The sequence below is a fragment of the Chinchilla lanigera genome, unplaced genomic scaffold, assembly GCF_000276665.1.
Source record: "Chinchilla lanigera isolate Chin_1 unplaced genomic scaffold, ChiLan1.0 scaffold00001, whole genome shotgun sequence".
NCBI classification, from domain to species: domain Eukaryota; kingdom Metazoa; phylum Chordata; class Mammalia; order Rodentia; family Chinchillidae; genus Chinchilla; species Chinchilla lanigera.
Genome location: NW_004955402.1, coordinates 57,646,411 through 57,654,965, shown reverse-complemented (window position 1 = coordinate 57,654,965; position 8,555 = coordinate 57,646,411). Strand labels below are relative to the sequence as shown.

At 40.4% G+C, this 8,555-nt stretch overlaps 1 pseudogene; it reads right to left on the bottom strand.

Annotated features, from left to right (window-relative positions):
- Positions 1-1,044: 1,044 nt before the first annotated feature.
- Positions 1,045-8,112, bottom strand: LOC102013034 (annotated as a pseudogene).
- Positions 8,113-8,555: the final 443 nt, after the last annotated feature.

Genomic DNA, 8,555 nt, shown 5'->3' with positions numbered 1-8,555 from the left:
ATTAGACAGTTTCTATAATTAAATGATAATGCTGATACAACATACCAGAATTTATGGGATGCAGTGAAAGTCCCACAAGTAAGTGATGGATTCACTACTGAATTCTCTTTTTTTTTTGGTTTTTCTCTGGTACCGGGAACTGAACTCACGACCTTGCACTTGCCAGGCAGGCGCTTTTGCCGCTGAGCTAAATCCCCAGCCCCCAAGAACAGGATATTAAAAGCCATTAGAGAAAAGAAACACATCACCTATAAAGGAAAGCCCATAAGAATCATGGCAGACTTCTCAATGCAAACTGTCAAGTCAAGAAGAGCTTGGAGTAAAGTATTTCAAGTCCTGAAAGAAAACAACTTCCAACACAGATTGATGTACCCTGCAAGATTATCTTTCAAAATTAATGGAGTAATAAGATACTTCCACAACAAAGAACAGCTGAAGAAATTCATGACCACCCAACCAACCATTACAAAGAGTACTGAAAGATATTCTAGAAAGAGATAAAAATGACCATAATTTCAAGAACAACAACAGAAAGAAACCACCAAGCAAGGCAAACAATTAAACAGGGGGGAAAATTAGGGACTCAACAGGAGGAAAATACCATGACCAAGATAAGCCAATAAATATCAGTTATAACCATCAATGTAGTTCACATCTCTTTATGTTTAATGTAAATAAATCAACTCTGACTACCAATCATTATTTCATAGTTTTCACAACCAAATTGTGAAATAATCTCAAGTAATAAAAGCAATAACAATAATATAAATATTAAAAACAAAAATACATGTAGAAAATAAAAAATGTAATTTATATATTGTATTTATCTAATGAAGTAGATATAGATATATTATAAAGTTACCAATTTTCCCTTGGAGTTTAAGACTGTCTCATTTTTATGCCCAAGTTACTTTTTCTGATCATATGCTAACATCAGCATATTCTGGATTTTGTCTGTATTTAATCATTTACATTTTACAGATTTGTTCATTTGAGATCCATATTTGTTTCTTCATGATCATTGAAACTCTGTGGTATAACATGTCATTGTTTTTGTGTATTTGAGAAATAGCGATCATTGTTTTGCAAGTCTCTATGAGCATATTTTGCTTAAGTCTGGTTGTGCAGGATCCTTCCAAAAGGCTTGTGGTCATTGAAACAAGATTCAAAAACTTCATCAAGAGCCTTCTTAGCTATTTCTTTGCTGATATGCCTAACAGCCAGGATAGAAAGAATGGCTCTGTCTTGCACACAAGTCTCTTCTTGGTTCCATCCACTGTGGATCTTAAAGGCTTTCTGGGAGGACAGTCTTGACTTGTAGTTTTCTTCTTCATTTATTAAGTTTTGTTTAGGAAATTCCTCTCAGTTCAGCTCATCATAACGAAGTCTGTGCCAATCCAAAGTTTTTCTATCATGTCACACAGCCTTTCCAGGCACACTGACACATAAGCTGAAGTCTGGGCTGCAAGGCAGTCTCTGTTCTAAAAGGAATTACGTGTCTTGTCTCCAGGATACTGTGTACTTTCCAAACAGAGGCGCAAGACTGATGGTGTCGTTTTAATCCAAAATGCAACCTGAATATTTCATTTAGATGTGAGCAGTTTCCACTGAGGTTAGCAGCTCGAACTTCTGAGCATGCCAAATGTCTGACATTGGTGAACCAGTTGACATGAGCACGATAATGATGAAACGCATGAATGAGCTCGTGGGTGACCACTCCATTCATATGGGCCTGATTATCGATATTATTCTGGCACAAAACAATCTCAGTGAGTGGCTGTTATGGTTGATACATTGTGTCAACTCAAGAAGTTTAGAAGGTTGACTAAGTGACTCAGCAGTGGGTCAGGGTCATCACTTTGTAAACAGCCTGAGCCTGAGATGATGAAGCATCAAAACCTCCACTGACATTTCCTTTACAATCTTCACAAGAGAAGTGTTGTTCTTTGTTAACAGCACAACCCGAGTGCTTCATGGCATCAAGTAGAAGTTTGACATATGGATTTGTCTCCAGCATCTTTAGGAACATGAGCTGGCACTTCTGGTTCCAGGTCAGGAAGCCAGAGAAGAGCGCTTGCCTGGGCCTCCCCTCAGGCAGCCACTAGTGGGAAAGGCCTGGCACGAGCTGTGCTGTGACTGCACTGCTCTCCCACCGTGCCGTGGTTTCCCTTGGCTCGGGCGGTGGGGGCGAGGCAGGAGAAGGTAATGCCACTCCTGCCAGCCTCACCGCCCAGGCCTACACTTGAGAGCTGAACACAGCACCATAACCATGAATGTAAATGGCCTCAATTCATCAGTCAAAGGAAACAGACTGGCAGAGTGATCAAGAAATAAGATCCAACAATATGCTATAGACAAGAAACACATATAACTTGATAAGAAATTCATAGACTGAAAGTCAAAGGATGGAAAATAATACTCCATGTGACAGGAACCCAGAAAAAAGCAGGGGTAGCTGGTCTGTTTGCAGACAATGTGAACGTCAAATGAAAAATGATCACCGGGTGTCTGGGGCATACCTGTAATCCCCTGCCTATAATTGGGAGGTGAGGCAAGAAGATCATTGTGAGTTGGAGATCAGCCTGGGCTACAAAGTGAGCTCAAGGCCAGCCTGAGCTGCACAGCAATACCCTGCCTCAAACAAACAAACAAACAAACAAACAAACAAACAAACCAAGAATGATCAAAAGAGATAAAGAAGGTCATTACATACTTGTCAGGGGAAAACTTCAAGAGGAAGTGATAACAATCATAAATATATATACACCAAGTATGGGAACACCCAAGTATATAAGACAAATGTTAGTAGACATGAAAAATCAAAAAAGCAACAATACAATTGTAAAAGGGGAACCTCAACACCTCATTGCACGAAAAGATAGATCAACTAGGCAAAAAAATCAGCAAAGAAATAACAGAACTGAACCAAACTTGTGAACAAATGGACTTAGTAGACATTTACAGTGTTCTACTCAACATCATCAGAATACACATTCTTCTTAGCTGCACACAAGATGTTCTCTAAAATACAGTGATCCTTCACCTATTGTGGGAGTTACATTCCAGAGACCTCTGTGATGGGTAAAAATCTGCAAAGTAGAGGCGTTATATTTATTTTATTATTTATATATCTTTCAAGGCTTTATAAACCCTTCCCACACTCCTATAAACCTTTCCCGCTCTCTTATTAACCTTTTCCAACTCTTATAAATACTTCATATGCTCTTAAACACTTTCTAGACTCTCAAACCTAAGTAATTTTAACATGTAAAATTCTATAAGTGTACAGTATCACAAAATCCTGTGATATAGCAAAAACTTTGTGATACAGAATTAGATATATTTTTTAAAAACCTGTGATACAGTGTAACCACAGTAAGAACTGCAATATAGCAAGGGATGACTGTAGACCATATACTCGTGCATAGAACATGCTTAAATAAATGCAAAGGAGTTGAAATTATCCTATGCATATTATCTGACCATAGTGCAATAAAATTGGAAATTATTGACAAAAACCCCCACAAAAACTCCATAAACACATGGAAATTACATAACACCCTCCTACACAACCAATGGGTCACAGATGACACCACAGAAGAAATTAAACAGGGCAGCCTGCATACAATATAAGGGAGGAAAAGAGGTTTGCTTTCCCTTTATGTCTACTCATTTTGCTGTCTTCTGTGGCCCCAGCTGCCATGAACTGTTGCCCCTCTGCCATACCACCCTACCCTGGAGCCAGTGGATTGTGGACTGAAAATTCTACAAACTGTGAGCTAAATAAACCTTGCCTCCATTTAACTTTGGGCATCAGGTATTTTGTTTCAGCAGGGAGAGAAAAGTAACTGACATAGGCAGTGAGGGAGAATCTGCTCCTGGCCTCTCTCCCAGCTCCAGGTGATTGCTGTCAATCTTTCACATTCTATGAGCTAGAGCAATGTCTCCCATCTCTGCCTTCTTCCTCAGTTGGGGCTCTTCTTTGTGTGTGTCTGTGCTCAAATTCCCCCTTTTTGTAAGGAAGCCTATTGGTTGGTGCCACCCACATCCAGGTAAGTCTTTCTTCCTTGGTTTTTGACCTACATGTCAATCACCCTGTGTACAGACACACCCAGAACTGTTTTCAACTGATTTATTATGTGTTTCCTAATCCATTCAAGGTGACATATAATTAATGGTCACAGTCATTATAAGAATCAAATGATGTTAATCCTGTGAAGTACTGGGAACATTTCATAGTTCTTAGTTAATATACAATAAATGTCAGTTATTGTTAGGATTTTGGTGTTAGGGGATGTTTATCCAGGTACATGTCCAGTGTGGGAACTTATATGTAGACTGCTGACATCTAAACACTGAGCCATAGTCAGTAATGCTCTATTTTTAAAAACGGCATTATTAAGATACAGTTCATTGGAGAGTACCAAATATTCAAAATCTGGAATATGGGCCAGTATTTAATCAATAAGACCATTATTGGACTTGGAAATCTAAAACTAGGATTTCTTTTATCCACCCTTTCCCACTGTTAGAATGATGTCTGGTTATTTGGATATAGAATTGCATTTTAAAAATTAATATGCAGAAGTCACTAGCTCAAATTAAGCATTTTGCAATAACTGTATTATTTTGGCTTATACCTCACTCATGAAGATATTCAATTAATTCTGAAGGCATTTAGTATAATAGAATTATGTTACTTCCTTATGATTATTTACAAAAGCCTAAGTAAAGTTATTATAAAACACTCAATATTTTGATCATTAAATGTAAGTATTCATTTTCTTTTGCTGTGTTTACTTCTGGCACAGATTTGAACAAGGCAGGCACAAATTTCACTGTTAAACACTGGGCCTCATCTTTTTCAGTCTTTTTCATTTCTACCATTAGAATAACAAAGTTACTCTCTTTTGATTATTTGCTGTGTGTACCTCCTGAGCTTGGATGTCCTACTCCCAGATCACACAAACTGTAGTTTTTCAGTCAGAATGCCATTTTTCATTCTCCCATACTAAGTAGTTCTAGGTTGAAAACACTCAGGAACACTTCCTCTATAAGGAAGAAATGAAAGCAAGTCAAACCAAATGTCTCACAGCTTGATCCCTGACCACTGTGCCTTATAGATTTCCTTGTACATGAATGACATTCACATAAAATCTTGAGATTATTCTAATTTTGAGTTTCTCTTTCTTTAACTTCATTTCTAAGGACTGACTTTTTCATGTAATTCCATTACTATTTTAAGCCCCTAGTTATTCAAGATAGTTAGGGCATGATTATTACATTATTACATTAATTAGCCCAAAGTGTCCCAAACTGTCAGTTATAATTCAAATATTAGATATTATTATTGTTACAAATTAAACATTGTGAGAAACTGAAGCAAAATAAGATTTGCCATAATTGGATTTCCAAAACTGAAATAAATTGTGGCAGTGCATATTTAATATTAATAAGATGTAAGGCATAACTAATCTTGGACATATTAGAGGGTAGTAGATACTAACTATGCCATGTGTCTCATTGCAGCTGGAAAGATGAGTATTAATGATCTCAATTATTCTGATGAAAAATTGAGGTTCTAAAAGGCTCAGTAAGTTTCCCAATGACATTTAAAAGGGCTCTTCAGTGAGGCATGGTGGCACACTTGGGAAGCTGAGGCAAGAGATTGCCATGAGTTTGAGGCCAGCCTGGGCTACATAAGTAAGTTCATGGCCAGCCTGTACTACATAGTGAGACCCTGTCTCTAAATAAGTAAATAAATAAATAGATGGCTCCTCAAGAAGGATAAAATCTCCTTCATCCCTGGATCCTGAGCTCTTGTCCTAACTCCTGAAATACTTATGTGTGCCTGCTGTCATTTGGATTTTAAGCGGTTCCCCAAGGTCCATATGTTAAGGACTTAGTCCTTAGTTTGGTATTCTTGGGATGCAGTGGAAACTAAGAGATGGGGTCTAGAGGGAGGTCTTCCGGAGACACGCCTCCTCTCTGGTCCTTGCCCAAGAACTTGTCGTTTATTCTGGGAATGGCTCCCTGCCCTGCTGCCACTTCTTACTGTAAGCATGTGGCTGTGGCAGAACTGCCGGGCCTCCCTTTAACCCCATACCCAGACCACAGCTGCCAGGACTCGCTTAACTTGAACTGAAGAGGAGGCAGCCTTCCAGGCTTGACCCTTGCAGGCTGTGGACTATGGGGCCAGAGCTATGTGGCTTTGTCAGTGGCCAAGGAAGCTGGCCATGCGGAAAGAAGAAGGAGGCCACAGGAGGAGAGATTTCTGTGGGTGTCAAGGCTGCTACCAGCTATCCTTGAGGCCAGCTGCATCTATGACCTTCCTACATCTGGCTGTTCAGTCCTTTTTTTAGATTCCAGGGGCTGTAAAATTTCTTTGCTCTTAAGCTTGTTCAAGTTGGGTTTCTGAGGCTTAACGTTAAAAATGTCCAATGTGTATGAGATTAATTTGTTAAGTGCTATATCAACAATTTATCCCTGAATTGCATTCAGACATGCACATCTGCTGTGTTTGTCTTGAGAAGCTGAATTACTGAATTAACATTATCCCTTACTTATTGTGAACTATCAGGTCCACAATCCCCCAAACAAGTACATGACGAAGGCTAAATAAAAGAGCCAAATGGAATGATTTCAGGGCTCCAGGAGAATCAAAACCCTCTCACAGAATTTGAGATTCTCTGGGGACTAAGAAAAGGGGCCTAGGCCTTAGACAAACTCACAAGTAAACATGCAAATCTAATTGGTTAATATTAAATCCTGCTCAGAGCTGCTTTGTAGTGGTCTCCATCACTGAATTAGCCACAGAAGACAGGAGAAGGCATCTGAGTGCTGCCAGGACAATGCGGCTGCCCTTGTCCCCTGCAGTGACGCTTCCAGTGACTTGACTGACACCTGAGACACACAGATTTACCCATGCGGGGACACACCTATCCTGTCATGACCAGCCCTTAACTTCTCTAGATTCTGTGCAGCTCACCACTCTGCACGTCTCTTAGCATAATATACTTCTTTTATATAGTTTTTAAAAATAGGTTTTTACACTTATCAACTATTTAATCATAAATTAAAATGTGTTCAGTGCTTTCTGAGAACACTGGGAGATGAAAATATTCTCAGAATGTGCCTAATCATTTTCTTGGTATGCATATTTGTGTTTTTGCTCAGACTACTACTTTAATTAAACCACGTAAGCCTCATATGACTTCAGCCTGAAGTAACTGTGGTCATCTTGAGTTCCATTGGCCGTGATTGCCTGGAGTAATCTAGTTGTTTCTCCTGAGGAATTTCCTAGCAAACTGTAACAGACAAAACCATTAGAGGGGTATGTGGTGCTTTACACCCAGATCCTGGTTCCAGGGATGTCCCTGACTCTCTGATGTTATCTTAAGATAACTGGAACATGCCATCCAGGAAGAAGTTGTTTTTGTCCTAACCCCTAAAAATGCCCTCCTTCTGACCCCAGTTGTAGGGATCTAACTGGCCTTGCTGCCCCCAGACCATGCTTCTGTCAGTAAGTCCCCAGAATAGCACAGTGTAATTCTGGATCTGTCTCCCTCTTTCTTCTGTCTCATGGCACTGTAGGGCCTGTCCTCACATATTAGGTCTGAGATGTTCCAAAATGGGGCTTAAAGGAATCTAAAACCCCAACCTATTTTGCATTTATTCTTTTATCTTTTACAAAAACTTGAGTCAGGTACACTTTCCCTTCAGCAAAGTATGGAACCCACAAGGTGAGGGCCCCCTAATAGGAATGTGTTCCAAGTTTCTGTGGCTCACCCTTGAGTTTTTCATGTTCTGCTGCTCAGGAGAGAAATTTCCTCTTCAGGAGCCTTCATCACTATATGTCATTAATCCGCCCCAAGAAAACAAACTGGACGTTTTCCGTGACACATTCATGTTCTTGGATGTGCTTCCCATTTTGAAACCAGTTGGCCACTTCCCTTTAAACTGCAGTGTTAAGTAGCGGACTCGAGTGTCCTGTGCTTGCATGACTGAAGTTCTTGCAGACACGGGGACCTGAAGGGAGTAGTAAGTGCAAGCAAAGCTTCCTGCCGCATGGCGAGCTCCTGCGCTGAGTGTTACAGGACAAGTGTTTCCCATGGCAGCTGCTGAAAGGCGTCAGTGACTCTGGGACACAACACCTCCTCCATCTCCTCCAGGCCCTCTTTTTAGACAGAGTAGCCCTCTCTCCCACTTGGTTCCATACTGCTAATTCCTATGGCTCCCATGTGCCTGGATTTTCTTATAGCCTGACTGGCTAGAAAAGTAATTACCATGTCCATAAACAATGTGTGGGGTATGGTGTTTTTATGCAACCCAATTCACACAATTTCAATTGTTCAGATAAAAGCCGCAGGCAGGGAGGAGTGCTGTAGTTGCCAGGTTTACATGTCCAGGGTGCGGCAGGGCCTGGGTCCTTGCCCAGCAGGCACTTAGCCTCATCCGCCTGAGTGTTACTAACTCCAGAGGGCGGCAGTCAGGCCACAGAGGTCCACACAGTGGTATCTCTTGCTGGGACTGCCAGAGAAGACCACACATGTGGT